This window comes from Dendropsophus ebraccatus, unplaced genomic scaffold (genome assembly GCF_027789765.1).
Source record: "Dendropsophus ebraccatus isolate aDenEbr1 unplaced genomic scaffold, aDenEbr1.pat pat_scaffold_1008_ctg1, whole genome shotgun sequence".
Lineage (NCBI taxonomy): Eukaryota > Metazoa > Chordata > Amphibia > Anura > Hylidae > Dendropsophus > Dendropsophus ebraccatus.
Genome location: NW_027208424.1, coordinates 43,095 through 61,119, shown reverse-complemented (window position 1 = coordinate 61,119; position 18,025 = coordinate 43,095). Strand labels below are relative to the sequence as shown.

Sequence of the window (18,025 nt, the reverse complement as noted above, 5' to 3'; positions counted from 1 at the left end):
CACAAGCCGTTTAATTTGAGCTTACCCTCGTCACCTCTCAAGTCTCTTGGTCTGTATGGAACATAATATTCTGAATCCTAGGAACACCCTCCCTTCATTTTCTTGCTCCTTCATTATTCTCACCTCCATCTTCTCTCTTTCTCTTTCCAAGTACTTGTGAAAAGAATCCCTGGGTGGAGAAGAACATCCTTGTGTAGATGACAGCGTTGGTATGACAGGTCTTAAGAGAATAACACCTTTTTTTTTTTTTCTTCTAAATCCTAACAGTTTCATCTTTATAGTCTCATAACTTCTGACTGCTTGTAATCAAAGCTGAAATATACACAATTCTTATTTGTCCCAGGATATCAACCATCTATTCTCACAATCATGTCACTGGTATTTAATGGGTACTCAATTGGTTTTAGAGCGTAATATAGATTGTAAATTAGTCCTTTAAGTCCTTTAAAAAGGAGAAGTACGGCGAAAATTTTTATTAAAGTATTTAAGTTATAAAAATTACCAATATACACTTATTACGGGAAATGCTTATAAAGTGCTTTTTTCCCTGCACTTACTACTGCATCAAGGCTTTACTTCCTGGATAACATGGTGATGTCACGTCCTGGATAAAATGGTGATGTCCGACCCGACTCCCAGAGCCGTGCGGGCTGTGGCTGCTGGAGAGGATGATGGCAGGGAATGCTCAGTGTCCCTCCAGTGTCCTGTTTTCCCTCAGTGTCCCCCTGCCATCATCCTCTCCAGCAGCCACAGCCCGCACAGCTCTGGGAGTCGGGGCGTGACATCACCATTTTATCCAGGAAGTGACATCACCATGTATCGAGGAAGTGAAGCCTTGATGCAGTAGTAAGTGCAGGAGAAAAAGCACTTTATAAGCATTTCCTGTAATAAGTTGTATACAGGTGATTTATATAACTTTTCGGGGGCAATACAATACTTAATAAAAATTTTCGCCGGACTTCTCCTTTGAGCTCAGTCTTGTTGGTTACCTCAATGCTTTCTTCTGCACTGTCTTGGCTGGGTGCAGCATTGTTTAGCACTAGGTGCACACTGCATTGTAGTCTTCACTTTTTCATCCTGCAACCTCTGAAACTTAGCGATAACGCCTAAATCACGATTGCGTTTTGCTCGCATCACCTCGCTTGCGGTGGTCTTGTTAGTGGCATTTATTTCAAAAATAGTCTAGGGGTACAAATAAGAAAATTACATGAGCTACATCTGTGAGGTCACAATATAAAGGCCTTATTTAATAATGTAAGTGGAACATCACTACCGCTTTAATTTGTAAGATTTGATGCTGTCCAAATTTCAATCTCTGCATTTCTTCTCCACCAAGACGAGACCCTGAAAAGAATGATGGACGTCAGACAGAGGTTGTACTGAGAAATTGGAGAAAGCGTTACATAAAAACCAATGATAACACTTACAGAAGAGGGGGTGAAACACCCAGCTGGTTTGTAATTGCTTCTTAAACTCTCTTTTGGACTCCGGAGCAGGAGCGGACCTGGATTTGCTGTACTGTTTGTATGCATTCTCAGCTACATGGTGAAGGTTTGCAGCTCCAAGACTCTCACGGTCCGTGATAAGCAGAGCATCCTCATCATCTATCAAGCTCTGGGGTACTCGTCCCATGACGCCATCCGTTTCCATTTCTGAACCGGCCTCTGGATCTCCTGCCAGTTTCAATGGCTTCAAGGAAGAGGTGAAGATCATTACATATGGCGTTTCATCTGGAGCTACAAGAGAGTACGCTGTGCACTCCGACCCGCTCTCGCCACTCTGCCTGAGAGAAAGATCACTAAGTATAGAAAACCTTAAAACTTAAGTATGTCGTCCTATATTAGGAATCGAGCTATCTTAATACCCGACCGATGGAGGAAAGCTTCGCCTTAGGTGGGACATTATAATTTATGACGTTGTCCAAATGGGTATGTCTAACCTCGCGCAGCCACATCGGTAACCAAAAGTGCACGAACCTTCCCGTGCAGAAAGAGGCCAAGATTTATCTTCCTAGCAGTTTGATCAAGAGCACTGTATATGTGGAACATGGATACCCTGCATGTCTAGCAACTGTGGGGAAGAGGGAGAAACACAGATAAACTAGATAAATATAGTAACTTGATGCTGTCGGTTCTACAATTTGAGAGTCCGTTTATATCATTTACCTCTCTTAGGTACTCTGCATGGTGTTTCTAGCCACAAAGATAAGGTTTGCTCCTGAGGCTTCACAATGCAGCGCAGGAATATGAAGGAGCACGGCAGTTTATCCTCTGCCCGCACATGAAAAAATGACAGCTATCATAGAAGACAAACAATGTGGATGAGTGCACGTAGTATGTAGAACATTTGCTATAGTCTATGCACTGATTATGACAAGATATTACCGACAACTGATCGCTAAGCTTTGAGTCAACGTCTAATCGGATCCCACACCGGCTCAGTGAGGCCTGTTAAAAGAAATAAAAAAAAAAAATAAAGGAACAAAGAGAGGCAATGTATTGGAATTTGGAGAGAACGAATGCTTGGCTTAAAGTGGCAGCTCACACGGCCCGAGCAAATTCCAGTAGCATCTTGGGAAGAGTTGCTGAGAAAGCAAAGTCTGTCGAGTTTCTGGAGACGAGAAATATTTCTTGCAACTGCTCTGCAAAGCCCATCTCAAATAGCCTGTCCCAAACATAAGAAGTCAGGCAATGAGTCTACTCCTCAGTAAGGGACCCTTATGAACTTTTACATACCCAATGCCAACTTACCTGTCCGCTTCATCAAAAACGACATATTCCACACTAGACGCAGCTTAAGGTTCATCCTCAGCTACGTGCATAAGACGTCCAGGTGTGGCGATAATGCTGCAGGACAATAACACATCTATTAGATCCTTGAGCAGCATGCAAAACAACCATGTGAGATGTCAGATTGTGTAGTCATTGTTACACAATGAAAACTCACATGTCAGGGTTTTCATGGAGAGCAGCGAACTGATCTTCCATCCTGAAATGGAAAGAAGGACATTAAATGTATATAGCAAGAGCATTATAGTGGTGTCCCCATCGGTATACATGATACATCAGCTATAGTGGGGCTCACAGTCTAATATCTAGTGTATACATACATACATACATTCACTTAAAGGCCAGCTTCATGAGAAGCAGTTACATCAACTACACAAAAAAAAACGCCCATAATTCTACTAATATAATAGCGGCAAGTATTATTTTAAGTGGAAGAGTTGACTTAGTTGGTCCTATGAAATTCTTTTGGTGGTCATACAAACTACATTACAGTCAACCAATCAAGTTTTTGAAGAACAAGTTGACCACTTATTGTGCATGGAAGCCTCCAGACTGCCTGACAGCAAAAATTGGGGAGAAAAGTATTGGAAGTAGGAAAGAAAAGCTGACACCAGGGGAGCTTGGCAGTGTTTTTCCCCTTTAATGCTGTTTAGCTGAGCAAGAGTGCATGCATATAAGAGCATTAAAGGGGAACTCCACCCAAGAGAGAGAGAGAGAGACAGTCAACTGTTTGTTGAGGTGTGGGGTCTGAAGGCTGTAAGCCCGAGGGGAAGGCTATAGTGTCATATGTGTCCTCCCTCACTTCAGTGGGTAGTGTCATAATCGCTAACCCTCCCATTGACATGTGATCCCCGACAAGGAGGGTGGGGGCCAGAAGCAAGAAGCGTGTCGGATTGGACTACTTGTAGCTCCATTTTTTGCATAGAGGGGGCAAGTAGGAGAAATGGCCGCAAAACAGGTAATAACTTGCTGGGGCAATATATGGAGCTATGGGTGGGCTATTTAACAATGCAAAAAAAAGATTTTGGGTGAAATACCCCTTTAAGAGGAATAGCTGTGTGTAACAGCTTTCTACAGTGTATGGGTAGCTTTTTTGCGATACTACTACAAGGAAGGCTGCTAACTTACCGGTCTCCTCCCAGATAAGGGCAAGTCTTCAAGCCGGTAAATTTTCCAAGCTGTTAGAGAGAAAGTATTTAATACATAGAAATGAAGTATTAGCAAAATAAGGCACAGTTAAAAAAAAAAAGGGTGAATAGATAAGCTAGATCCTGTAGCGATGCTACCTACCTCTTTAGGAATTTGAGTGTCTGCAGGCAAGCTCTCTGGTAGGTGATAAGATGAGCCCACGGACTCCAGTTTGAGCGCTGTGAGCCTTCAGCTTCTCAAACATTGGGATCAAGAAGCAAGCAGTCCTTCCCACTGCCCGTCCTAGCCATAGCGACCACATCTTTGCCATCCAGAATGACTGGGTTACCTAAAGAATATACATATATTAAATTTAGGCATTACAGGAATATCAATGCTATTCCAGAGCAGATTATGTTACGCTCACCTTTCTCTGATAGGCGTGGGTACCTTGTAACCTTTCTTCATCACTCCTTTAAAGACAGATAGCTAAGACCTAAGCGTGAGAAGAGAGAATGGAATAAATGGCCATACTTACAAAGTAAGGACACAATCAGGACAGGGTTTTATCTGCAAAATATGTTAAGGGTAAATTCACACGGGCGGATCCGCCGAGAGTCCTCACGCAACGAATCTGCAGCTAATCCGCAATACAAATATTATTCTTATTATTATTAATACATGTATTGCGGATTAGCTGCAGATTTCATGCGTGAGACTCCCGGTGGATCCACTCGTGTGAATTTACCCTAAGGAGTTTATTCAGGCTAAAAAAAAAAAAAAAAGCACCACTCTTGTTTTTAGTTTGTGTGTGGTATTGCAGCTTAGATCCATTGAAGTGACTGAAGCTCAGCTGTAATACCACGCGCAACCTGACAACAGGGGTTGGTGCTGTTTTTGAAAGAATGCAGCTACATTGTTCTAACCATGGGTAACCTCTTTATTGGCTAAATGTTAACTATAATGAACTTGATTCAAAACCACAAGTTCACACAATGTAACTGGTAACCAGATAGTTTTAGGACATGCTGCAGAGGATAGAGGGGGGAGATGCAACAGCATGTTAGGTGGCTGGGTTGCCAAGGCAACTGATACCCAGTGATTGTCGTGCAAGTGTGCTTTCTATTTAATAGGATCCATGATCGATACTCACTGAGCATTGAACTCATGCGAGACAGTGGAAGTGTGTGTCCTGACAACCCCATAGGGCTATTGGGTCAACAAGTGTTTCAGCCAAAGCTGAACATAAGTCAGACAGATAGTATAAGGCCTGCAACAGGGCATCTACCTTATTACCATGCATGGTCCTGGGTTGGGAAGACCAAACATAATATCAAATGAAACAGACAGACCTCATTAACCCCATAAGGACAGAGCCTGAAATGGCCTTAATGACAGAGACAAATTTTATGAATATGACCTGTGTCACTTTATTCATTAATCACTTCGGGATGCTTTTACCTATCCGGCTAATTCTGAGATTGTTTTCTCGTGACATATTGTACTTTACATTCTGGAAAATTGGAGTCGATACTCATAATGAATCTTTATGAAAAAAACCCAAATAGCGTGAAAAAATGTGAAAAAAGGCATTTTTTCCACTTTGAAACTTTTTTGCTTATACAGAAGTGGTTATACCACATAAATTATATATTAATAGCATTAGCAACATGTCTACTTTATGTTGGCGGCATTATTAAACGATCTTTCATTTTTTTAGACAATAGGGAGCTTAAAACATTAGCAGCAAATTTCCAAATTTTCAGTAAATTTCAAAATCAGATATTTTTAGGGACCTGTTCATGTTTAAAGTGTATTTGAGGGCCTGTATGTTAGAAAGCCCCACAAAGCACCCCATTTCAGAAACTGCACCCCCACACTCTGCAAAAGCATATCCAAAAGTTTTTTAACCCTTTAGGGGAGTCACAGAAATAAAGGCTAAGTGTGTAAGAAATTAGAAAATTTTAATTTTCTGTGCAGAGATTTTATTGTAATCCAAATATTTTTCATAATTATAAACCTATTACCAGAGAAATGCACCCCAATATTGATTGCTCCGTTTCTGCAGTTTATAGAAATACCCCATATGTGGCCCTATTGCGCTATTTGACGCAACCAAAGCCTCAGATATAAAGGAGCGCCTAGTGAATTTCAACGCCTCCTTTATTTGGTCATTTTTGACCGTACCACTTCAGGTTGGCAGAGGCTCTGGGGTGCCAAAACCTAAAAAACACCCCTAAAGGGACACCATTTAGAAAACTACACCCTCAAGAATGTAACAGGGTGCGGTGAGCATCTGGACCCCACAGGTGCTTCACAGATTTTCCGAACAATATGACGTGAAAAAGAAAAAAAAATTTTTTTACACTAAACGTTGTTCTAGCCTTCATTTTTCATTTTCTTAAAGGGATAAGAGGAAAAAAAAAAAAAGACACAAAATGTGTAGGCGCAGTTTCTCCCGAGTACGGAAATACCCCACATGTGGACATAAAGTGCCAAGCGGGCGCAGGACGAGCCTCCAAGGGAAGAAGCGCCAATTGGCTTTTGCAAGCTGAATTCACTGGAAAGGATTTTCAAGGGCCATGTCGCATTACAGAGCCCTCGTGCTGCCAGACACTGGAACCCCCCACAAGTGACCCCATTCTGGAAACTATAACCCCTCAAGGAATCTAACAAGGGGTTTCAGTGAGCATATGGACCCCACTGGTGACGGGCACAAATGTGGAACAATGTGACGTGAAGGGAATATTTTCATTTTTTTCACTTTCATGGCACAAATGTGCCCGTCATCAAGGGGTCAATATCCTCACTGCACCCTTGTTAGATTCCTTGAGGGGTGTAGTTTTCCAGAATGGGGTCACTTGTTGGGGTTTCCAGTGTTTTGGCAGCACGAGGGCTCTGTAATGCGACATGGCGTTCATCAAACATTCTAGCCAAATCCAACCTCCAAAATCCAAATGGCGCTCCTTTCCTTCGGAGGCTTGCCCTGCGCCCACATTGCGCTTTATGTCCACATGTGGGTATTTACGGACTCAGGGGGAATTGCTCTACACATTGTTTTTTTTTTCCTCTCTTTAACCCCTTGTAAAATGATAAATTCAAGGCTAAACCAACATTATAGTGTAAAAAATGTAATATTTCATTTTCACGCCACATTGTTCCACATTTGTGCCCGTCACCAGTGGGTCCATATGCTCACTACCACCCCTTGTTACATTCTTGAGGGGTGTAGTTTCCATAATGGTGTCACTTGTGGGGGGTTTCAACTGTCTTGGCACACAGGGGCCTTTTGAATGCAACATGGCCCCTCGAAATCCATTCCATCCAAATCCAGCCTCAAAAAGCCAATGGTGCTCCTTCCCTTTGGAGGCTTACCCTGCACCCGCATGGCGCTTTATGTCCACATGTGGGGTATTTCCGTACTCAGGTGAAATTGCGCTACACATTTAGTGTTTTTTTTTATCTTTTAGCCCCTTGTGAAAATGAAAACAAATCATGACAAGATTAATGATTTAGAGTAAAAATTTACAAAAATTACACTAAATGTTGGTCTAGCCTTGATTTTTTCCATTTCCACAAGGGGATAAAAAAGAAAAATGACACAAACGTGTAGGGTAGTTTCCCCTGAGTACAAAAATACCCCACATGTGGGCATAATGTGTCATATGGGCACAGGGCAAGCCACCAAAGGGACAGAGCGCCATTTAGAGGCTGGAATGGAGGATGGAGGCCATGTCGCAATTACAAAGCTCCTGTGCTGCCAGGACAGTAGAAACCCCCGACAAGTGACCCCATCTGGAAACTACACCCCATAAGGAATCTAACAAGGGGTGCAGTGAGCATATGACCCCACTGGGGACGGGCACTTACGTAGAACATGTGCCGAGAAAATAAAAAATACCATTTTTTTTCATTTTCACGTCCCAAATGTGGCCGTCACCAGGGGGCCATATCCCCGCTGCCCCCCTTGTTAGATTTTTCTTGTTAGAAAAATTCCTTCCCGACTCCATAATGGCGATCAGATAATCCCCGGATCAACGTGACCTCTGAAATAGGAATAAAGGACAGCATTTAGATAATGTAGACCCCAATGACGTGTGGTACGCCTTGAAGCGATCCAGTATGCAGAGGCCGGGGGATCAGGACAGGTGTCACACTGGAAAATGGTGTCCTTCCTGATCCCCCTGTTACGCCACACTCTGCACTTCTTCTGTGGTCTCCCGTTCTCCAGTGTGGGGGACGTCACCTGGAGAATGTTGTCCTGGTGCGATACGGGGTCCTTCATATCCAGAAGCGCTGGGTCCGCTCCATGGCTGCTAAATATTAGGACGCTATTACTACTTCTGATATGTTCGGATCGTGCCGCAAGCTACAGTAGCTCGGGCAGCGAGGGACCGAAACAGGGGTGCTGGTACAAAAGTTATCCCCGTACAGGTGGTAACCTTTATCCAGCAGTGGGAAGATCAGTTCCCGACGATCTTCCCACTTGTTCCGAGGATGGGGGGGAGGGGGCATCTGGGGCTGGATTGGGGTGTCCCTCCTACATACACTCTAAGGGTACGTGCACACTGCGGAAGCGCGACAGATAACCCTTCGTGCATTCCACAGCTGGCACCCACCGGCGGAGTGATGCAGGCGCACGTCTCCATCCGTGTCATAGACTCCATTCTATGCACGGGCAAGATTCCGCTCTCCGTCGAACGTGTTCATTCTTTGGATGGACGATGGAATCCGCCCATGCATAGATTGGAGTCTATGACACGGGTGAGACACGCGCCCGCATAAGTCCGCCGGCGGGTGCCAGCTGCGGAATGCACGAAGGGTTATCCTTCGCCATTCCGCAGTGTGCACGTACCCTAAATCTGTAAGTGTACCCTGAGGTACTCTCACAGAGTTTGTAGAATTTCATACCGTCATCTCTTATTGGGACGGTACTGGCGGAAAAGACGTGTCTGGGGGGCAGCGTAACGCTATGTGCTACCCCCAGACACGTCACTGGATGATGAGGATGATGAGGATGAATGGAGGAAAGAAGGATCCCCCCATTCATCCTGACTGGCTGTTTCGGTGTCGGAGGCAATAATAACGTATCCCTCTGACGCCGAAAACACCCTGGGGGCCATCTTTATACGGGCATTGGTATATGGGGTATGTAGTGGTTTAGTGTCAAACTTTATTCAATGTAGTGTGGTGTAATGTAGTGTTTTTTTTTTTTCGTGTTTTTTTTACAGTAAGTATAAAAAAAAACTACGCCAACAAAGGAGTTGCTGATAAATGCCGCACTTATGTGCGGCACTTATCAGCAGACCGTGGCAGTAGAATATAGAAAAAAAACACCCTACGCCAAAAAGGAGGAGTTGCTGATTAGCAGCGCACTTTCGTGCGATGCTGATCAAACTCAGCGGCGATAGGGTGCGGAAATAGAAAAAAAAAATTTGGAAAAAAAAAAAAAAAAAAAACTTTTTCTACATTCTGAACATCCCTGTAGCTGCTGATAAGTGTATTACACATATCAGCCGCTAGAGGGCAGCAGAGTGCAAAATCCGGAAAAGACGAGGCTGGAGCCGAAAAAAGCCGATGGGGACCGCCGGAAATAGCCGAAGACCCGACGGAAAGACGGAGGACGTCGCAAACCGGAGAACGCCGATCAGGACCCCGGGACAGGTGAGTATGTACAAATACCTGCTCTGGACCTCTCAGCTACCTAGCTGAGGGGTCCAGAGCAGGTATTTACTATTTTTGTGGACTCTGTGGAATCGTTCACGGCGATCGGGCCGGTGGCACCGTGACCACCATTACTTTTTACGTAATGGCGGTCGTGCGTCCTCGGACAGCACCGACCGCCATTTTTCGCGATCGCCGCTATTGGCTAATCTGGATTGATCAGCCAATAGCGGCGATCGTAAGCACGGGGGTGTTAACCACCCCCCGTGCCGAGAAGCTAAGATGGCCTGCTATGATTTATAGCAGGCCATCTTCACCGATCGGGGAAACATCAGGCGTAAATTTACGCCCTGATGCGTTAAGTACCAGGGGCGCAAATATACGCCCGATGTCGTTAAGGGGTTAAGCATAGACCTGGGCTCCCTATACGAAGCCATGACATACCATAGACTGAAAACCTCCAGATTTCTTTTTCTTCTTGTTTTGCGCTCTGACCAGCTGTCTAGTATCCAGTTCAGTGTCTGATCCAGCTTCTGCTGCTGGGAATGATGGAGATGCTGCAGGAGGAAAATAACAATAAATTATTCAATTACAGCTAAAGAAAAAAATACAATGTTTAATGGCTGGATATTCTGGTTTGATGAAACATCCCTCAACAAATAAAGGAATTGCTTTCTTAATGGCAGATCAAGTAGAGAAAAATAATATGGAATCAAAGTATACAGAATCAATAGAAAACAACATTTCTAAACAGCTACCTGCAGAATTTTTTGCAGGGATGCACAACAATAATTCTTTAAAAAGGCAGAACTCCTTGTGGATTGTGGATGACATTGGAAATGCTGCCATTTACAGTATGTATAAACTATATAGATGGGTGAGATCAATGCGGTACTGCCCATTTATAAACTAACATTCATGGCTGTGGATACCTAACTGGTTTCTTAAAATTTGGGCTGCTGGGTTGATAGCTGAGAACAACACCTGGGACCATGGACCACTAAAGCGTCACTGTCGTTTTGCAAAACTTTTGACATGGCACAGAAAAAAGTTTTGATTGTTCCGATTGGGAGGGGACCACGTTGCAGCGCATTCTTTCCCCGCTCTGTGTCAATCAGTTTGGCTTCTTAGAGCTCATTATAATCCCAACTGATCACATGACCGCTGAGGACTGCTGATCCCGATCAGTACGGGTCTGAACAGTCAGACCCGGAACTTCAAAACTTTTGACATGTCTCCATGACATGTCAAACGTTTAGCAAAACGACAGTGACACTTTAAGGTAGTTACAGGGCCTAAAGAAGTGATGGCCTATCCTAAAATAGACCATCAATGTTATTTCAGCAGGCTGACCCCTGGGGCACCTGTGGTTAAGCCAAATGAAGGCTGTGACTCTTGTACATGGATTGTGCGAACCTTTAAACAGTATCGGAGCTCCCAACATCATAATTAATCAGGATGCTGGGAGGAGCTCCAGTCCGCAGAACACTGTCCATGTACGTCTGTGTGCATTAGCCCTTTCTCGTCCCTCCTATAACTGCCCTGCTTAGACTCAGCTTCCAGTGTCAATCATGCAGACAGAGGGAGAGAGGAGACGTTCCAGCTTCCATCTATTCTGGAGTTTGGAAAGCCTCTTTGACTTCTTGTACCAGAGAATAAAAGTATGTCTCTATCTTCTGGAAGCACAGACAGATACATGAAAGGCAGAGATGATTGAATCGGACCGAGGTTTGGCTTCGTACAAACCCGAATCATCGACATTTAACTCTCGCTGTCTTTCCGTTCCATGGGTAAGGTGGAGACAGCCCGAGTCCCGCCTCTCCACTCTGCACCTTCCCCCACCAGAACGGGAAGACAGAGGGAGTAAAATGAAAATGGTTTGGGTTTGTACGAAGCCAAACGACTGCCAGGTTCGCTCATATGTAATGAAATGTAATGTGTGTCTTCTTGACCCAACAGCTATCTAACAGTGTCAGCAGTTTGGAACATGATTGACAGCTGACAGATTCCCTTTAACTTTTCAGCAGCCATGAAGTTTACTTTCCTCTTCTTATTTATGGTTGAGGTTTCATCTTTACAAACCCCTTTGGGAGTGTCCTTTTTAACAGCAACAATGACACTGATGCCAAATGCTTTTATTCCAATTCATTTTAAAGGGACCCATCAGCCCAATTTGGCTGATATGGTTCCCTGGAGTACTGTATACAGCTCCTGCAGCACATACCGGCCGCGGCTGCAGCAGGAGCTTTATACTGGGAAAATGACTTTTATTCCCCTGGCTCGTGACAGATACAGGCGGGGAAATAATCATCTGGACGGCTCCCTGCCCGTGTCTAGTCACAGTGCTCTGCGGGAATGATTGACAGGCGAGAGGTCCGTTACTGGCCTCTCTGCCTGTCAATCATCCCTAGAATCGCGCTGACAGGCAGAGCGCTGTGACTAACACGGGCAGGGAGCCGCCCAGATGACTACTTCCCCGCCCGTGTCTGTCACGAGCCAGGGGAATAAAAGTCATTTTTCCCCAGTATAAAGCTCCTGCTGCAGCCGCAGCCGGTATGTGCCGCAGGAGCTGTATACAGTACTCCAGGGAACCATATCAGCCCAATTGGTTCCCTTTAAAGCCGTGCTCCTCATATGGTTATATATATATTAATACACACACACAACACACACACACACACACACACACACAGGTGCATGATAAAGGGCAGCCACAGAACACTAGAAATGTACTGGGAGGGATGGAAAGTCCTAGCAGATGTTTGGATTCTGGATCAGCTGGGGATTCCAGCACATTACAGTTTGGGGGCATACACTGACAACACCAGAGATGTAACCACTAGTCAGACATGAGGAGTGAGGACTCTGCCCAAGAGCTTACAGTCTATTTACAGTCTCATAGACACGTGACCAGCTGCTGGCATCACTTCATACACATGTACGGCAGCTACACCAAGACTGTGATCCCAAACCTGTGGCTGTCCATCTGCTGATGCTGCCTGCCAGGAATTCTGGGATTTGTAGTTCTGCAACAGCTGGACAACCACATTTTTGAGGGGGGGATCACTGACCTATGACCCTGACTGTCTCACCACTTCATCCTGCTCCGGGACCCCAGCGCTGACATCAAACTCGGCAGTGTCGCTGTCCTCTCCGGCCCTGTCCTGCGGCTTCCTGCCCCGGGCTGCTTTGCGTTTCTTCTGAGCCATGTCCCTGAAGTTCTAAGCGAGACCCCAACCTCTCAGGAACCCCTCACACACGTGTCCCCCACACACCCGGAAGCGGCTCGCCGTCACTTCCTGGATTGTACCATTACGCCGCACGGGGGTGTTACTATTTTTTTTTTTTTTTTTTTTTTCTGTCATCCCGTTTGTGTGTAAACACGCTTTCCAGTGTACGCGCGGCCCACTACCTGCAGCCTATAGTGAGACCGGGTACTGGATAGGTATAGGAGCCGTATAGGGGGAGATGGTAGAGTGAGACGCCTCCTACATAGTGGTATGGTCCGAGGCTATGGTTGTTATAGTATTGCCATGGAGCTGGAGAGGTGAAGGTGAGTGCTGTCTGTCAGAGAAGCCCAGTAACCATGGTGTACAGGATTATAGTCCTGCATGCGTATAACGTTATCACTCCCAACCCAGGTCTGTATATTAGGCTCTGTTCACACTGTGTTGTTTCTTTCTGTGGGTAGGTGAGCCAAAGGCTGTGACTGTATATACCTCCAATGGCTGTGACTGTATACACCTCCAAAGGCTGTGTGACTGTATACACCTCCAAAGGCTGTGACTGTATACACCTCCAAAGCCTGTGACTGTATACACCTCCAAAGGCTGTGACTGTATATACCTCCAATGGCTGTGACTGTATATACCTCCAAGGCTGTGACTGTATACACCCCAGGCTGTGTGACTGTATACACCTCCAAAGGCTGTGACTGTATATACCCCAAAGCCTGTGACTGTATACACCTCCAAAGGCTGTGACTGTATATCCTCCAATGGCTGTGACTGTATATACCTCCAAAGGCTGTGACTGTATACACCCCAAAGGCTGTGACTGTATACACCTCCAAAGCCTGTGACTGTATACACCTCCAAGGCTGTGACTGTATACACCTCCAAAGGCTGTGACTGTATATACCTCCAAAGGCTGTGACTGTATATACCTCCAAAGGCTGTGTGACTGTATACACCTCCAAAGCCTGTGACTGTATACACCTCCAAAGCCTGTGACTGTATACACCTCCAAGGCTGTGACTGTATATACCTTCAAAGGCAGTGACTGTATACACCTCCAATGGCTGTGACTGTATACACCTCCAAAGGCATGACTGTATATCACTGATAGGCATGCAGAACATAGGACCCTATAGTAGAAACCTGTATGGCACGGTGTCAAACTCACAACCCTTCAGTTGTCGCAAAACTACAATTCCATCATGCCTGGACAGCCAAAGCTAAAGCTTTGGCTGTCCAGGCATGATGGGAATTGTAGTTTTGCAACAGCTGGGAGTCTGTGAGTTTGACACCCTCACTCTATAGAATTGTATAGTCTGATATGCTACAATATACAGCCTAAAGCATTGTATATACCGGGTGAATACGGTCATGGATGCGGTAGGAAACAAGAGTTGCAAACAAGAGTTAAGAGCAGGGGTAGGCATCTTGGCTCTCCAGCTGTTGCAAAACTACAACTCCCATCATGCCTTGACAGCCAAAGCTTTAGCTTTGGCTGTCCAGGCATGATGGGAGTTGTAGTTTTGCAACAGCTGAGAGCCAAGGTTCCCTACCCTTGTTTTATAGTCTAGGCAGGTGCTTGTATTTCCCATAAAGTACCAATGCACAGAACTCTGTATTGTTCCGTTCTTCCTGGAAATGTATGACCAAACTGACAACTGGGCGTTACCATTCACCATTTTATTCATGTTCCCATTTATGCCAATAGGGCATGTCTGTACAGCGAGTTGTAGGGACACGCCCGGCTGTCACTTCATTCCTCCAGTAGGATGTCACCATTCCCTTCTCAGAGGAGCCCGTCCCTGCACCTTCACACCCGCCGCCATTTGAAGATGTTGTTACTGTAACATTTTCTGATCATAATCAAAATCTATATTTTCCTTTCAGCTTTCTAGCCCATGATCTCCCTGATGTAGACATGTCACTGGATCTCTCCATAACTGGACAACGCACATCATTGCCACCGAGGAAGACTAGAAGCGCCTACAGATTTAAAGCCTCTGACTCCTTTGTCGATGAGACCCTGTTTGGCAGTCTGGGGTAAAGTAGACCCAGCTCTTCATGGACCATAGGAACGTCTGTCCGAGAATCACCAGGGGACCAGAAGAGAACAAGAATAGAGCGAGCAGTACCACTGCCAGGGCTGCCTGCTCTCCTGTGGGGACTCCTCGCAAGAAAACACAGTATAAGTAAGAATGACTCCAGACTCTGTCACTGCTAATTCACATGTAATACTTGGGTTTGTCTGAGGAACAGGCGATGGCTGATGAAGTCTTCTGCTCCTGGCGCTCCATTTTTCTGTTGTCCATGCCTTGGAAGTAAGCCTTCTAAGACATAGAGGGGCCAGGTGTATATCCTGATCTGCACGCACATGTTGTCCAATAGCTGCAACATCATACAGCTATTGGACACCCCCTGGAAGTCAATCAACTGTATATCAATTATGCAGGGTGGGGTGTGGGAGGGAGGAAGCGCTGCAGCAGCTGCATCCCCAATTTGACTCTTTAACTGCTAACAAAAAAGACACAAAACTTTACAAACAGCAATCGGCAAAACTAAGGGCCCTATTCAGGGACGATTATCGTTCGCATAATCATTAACGATAAACGATCTTAGACGACCGCTACTGCAAACGACCTGAAAATCGTACACCCATTTACACGGAACGATTGTCGGTACTTATGATCGTTCTTGCGGTCGTCTTGTCTTCGCTATTGTGTTTTGTCGCTACTGCTAACAACCGAATGACGTCTTATTCCATGCGAACAATGATAAAATAGGTCCCAGGTCTTATTAAGCGATCAACATTTTTCGTTCGTCATTTAATCGTTTAAGGCTATTCAACAGAACGATTATTGTTTTGTTCCAAACAATTTAACGATTATCCGAACGATAATCATCCCGTGGAATAGGGCCCTAAAGGTATGGTGGTTACAGGGGCTGTTCAGTCCTAAGACTAGACTAAGAGTATAAATGTGGGTCTTGTGCATAGCATACACTTATATGTAAGTGTTTTGGAAATACTGTGCTGATCAACAGGTTGTAAGATGTGGAAAATAGCTTATTCTAGAATTAGGGTAACATGCAGGAACTTCTGTCATTCTACCCAGAGAAAGTACATATAGTATGAGTTATATAAAGTCTGCAAATAGCTATAAATGTACTATATTGCAGAGGCACAGATATTAGATAGTGCTAATCATTAGAAATGAGCGAACCTCGACCGCACTCTGGTTCGTCTGAACTCTACACTCTGCATTTGATTACTGGTGGCCAAAGAAGTTGGATGCAGTCCTAGGGAGTCCTGGAGCCATGGGATGTATCCATGTTTTCCAGGACTCCTTAGAGCTGACCCCAATGTCTTCAGCCACCGGTAATCAAATGCAGAGTGTTTTGGGTTTGGAGGAACATAACGTGCTCGAGGTTTGCTCATCTCTCCTTATCATGTTATTCAGGCTCAAGCTATTAATGTAGATGTGATAATTAATATCACTCTTATTTTCTCTTTCATTGTTCAGAGTTAAAAGTCGCAGTCCCTCTTATTGTGATGAATCTCTTTTTGGACCAAAAGTAGAAGACTGTGGTTGGAAGCACCATGGGTTAAAAAAGAAGATTCAGTCCGCATTCGTCCCCTTCTTGGAGCCCACCTCCAACACTGCGGCCCCACAGCTCCAAGACAAATACCAACCAGATCCCTGTTTCGAGCTGTTCACCCTTCTAATGACAGAAACGGTACACCTGGATACATAAAGGAAAGGAACTTTTGGAAGACTCCAGAAAGTGACTCTGATTCAGGTGGAAGCCCTTCTGTGGGTGATCCACCAGCTAGTGCCAAGGCTTACTGGAGCTCACCTAGAAAGGACAGTGCTCGTTCAGCAAGCTGCTCAGGAAGACTGACGGCAAGGAGAGGATCTTTTACAGACAGACCACCATGGAAATAATCAGTGCCTTAAGTTCACAAATACAGTTTGGTGTTGAATGTGTATGTGAAGAGCTATTTTATGAAGCTGGTGTTATGTACAACAACAAATCATGTCCAGAGTGCTTAGTTGTAGGTCAGGATTGAGCAAATGGTCAATGTTAGATAAAGGTTTTGTATGATGTGCCTGTAAATCTGTACCTTTTATAGTCTACAAAAATGACTACGGTGAAGTTTGCAATGATTGAGATTTAGGCTGTATACAACTTTGAAATGTTAGTTTAGCCCCTTGGATGCCACAGTCTAATTGTAATTGCAGCATATAAGTGGTTTTCCAGGCATCTGCCACCTGGGCCACAAAATCGCTGGGACACAGATGGGTTTTCATGGTCTGCAAGGGTCCTAATGAAGTATGCCATGTATTTACGCTAATTGGGTCGGATAGGTCACTTGTCAGCATCATGTTTGCAGGATATACACTGAACTACACTAGTAGTGCAATTATTATATGAGTGATGTGGTGTTTGTCAAAGAAGCCTTGTGTCACTAATAAGAAAAAAAGTTTTGCTAAGTTTATTATATGAAAAAATCCCCCCTCCCCATCCAGCAAACCTAAAAATACACATTTATAGAATATTATTTTTGTATGAAACAAAAAAGTTATAAAATACACATATTTGGTATTGCCACATCCATATAGTCCTGAGCAATAAATTGTTTCAAGAATTCATATGTTCTTCAAAACTCAATCCTCAAAAACAAAGCTGTCATATGGTTATATTGACAGAAAAATAAAAAAAAAGTTATTGATATTGAAAAAAAAGAAAATTATCTGGTCGTTAGGGTAATGAAGGTCAACCCTATTTACAGTCCGAGTGTTATCTAGATAAAACCGTCCCTTCACTAAAAAGCTGGCAGTGCCTTAAGGCTGTATTACACAACACAATAATGAGGGGGAAGCGAGCGCTGACCTGTCAGGTCAGCGCTCGCTTCCCCCTTTCCCTGCTTGCTTCCTGTGCTATTACACACACAGATAGTGGAAGGGACCACGGGGAGCTTGCGGGAGGGGCGGCCCCAGATGATCCTTTGATCGTCTAGGCAGCCCATTGAAGTCTGTGGCAGTCTGCTGCCACCACTTCTATTACACAGCGAGCGACTGTCGCTGACGTGATCCATTGAAAAACCATGATCTGTCGTCTGATCGTGATCTTTTAATATGCACTGTCACACCAAACGATTATCGATAATAGTTTTGTGTGATAGGGCCTTTATACTGTTTGTTGTGAATG

The 18,025-nt window shown here is 44.6% G+C and overlaps 2 pseudogenes; one reads left to right on the top strand and one right to left on the bottom strand.

Annotated features, from left to right (window-relative positions):
* Positions 1–25: 25 nt before the first annotated feature.
* Positions 26–12,794, bottom strand: LOC138774665 (ATP-dependent RNA helicase DDX54-like; annotated as a pseudogene).
* Positions 12,795–13,202: 408 nt separating this feature from the next.
* Positions 13,203–16,805, top strand: LOC138774668 (RBPJ-interacting and tubulin-associated protein 1-like; annotated as a pseudogene).
* The last annotated feature ends 1,220 nt before the right edge of the window (positions 16,806–18,025 follow it).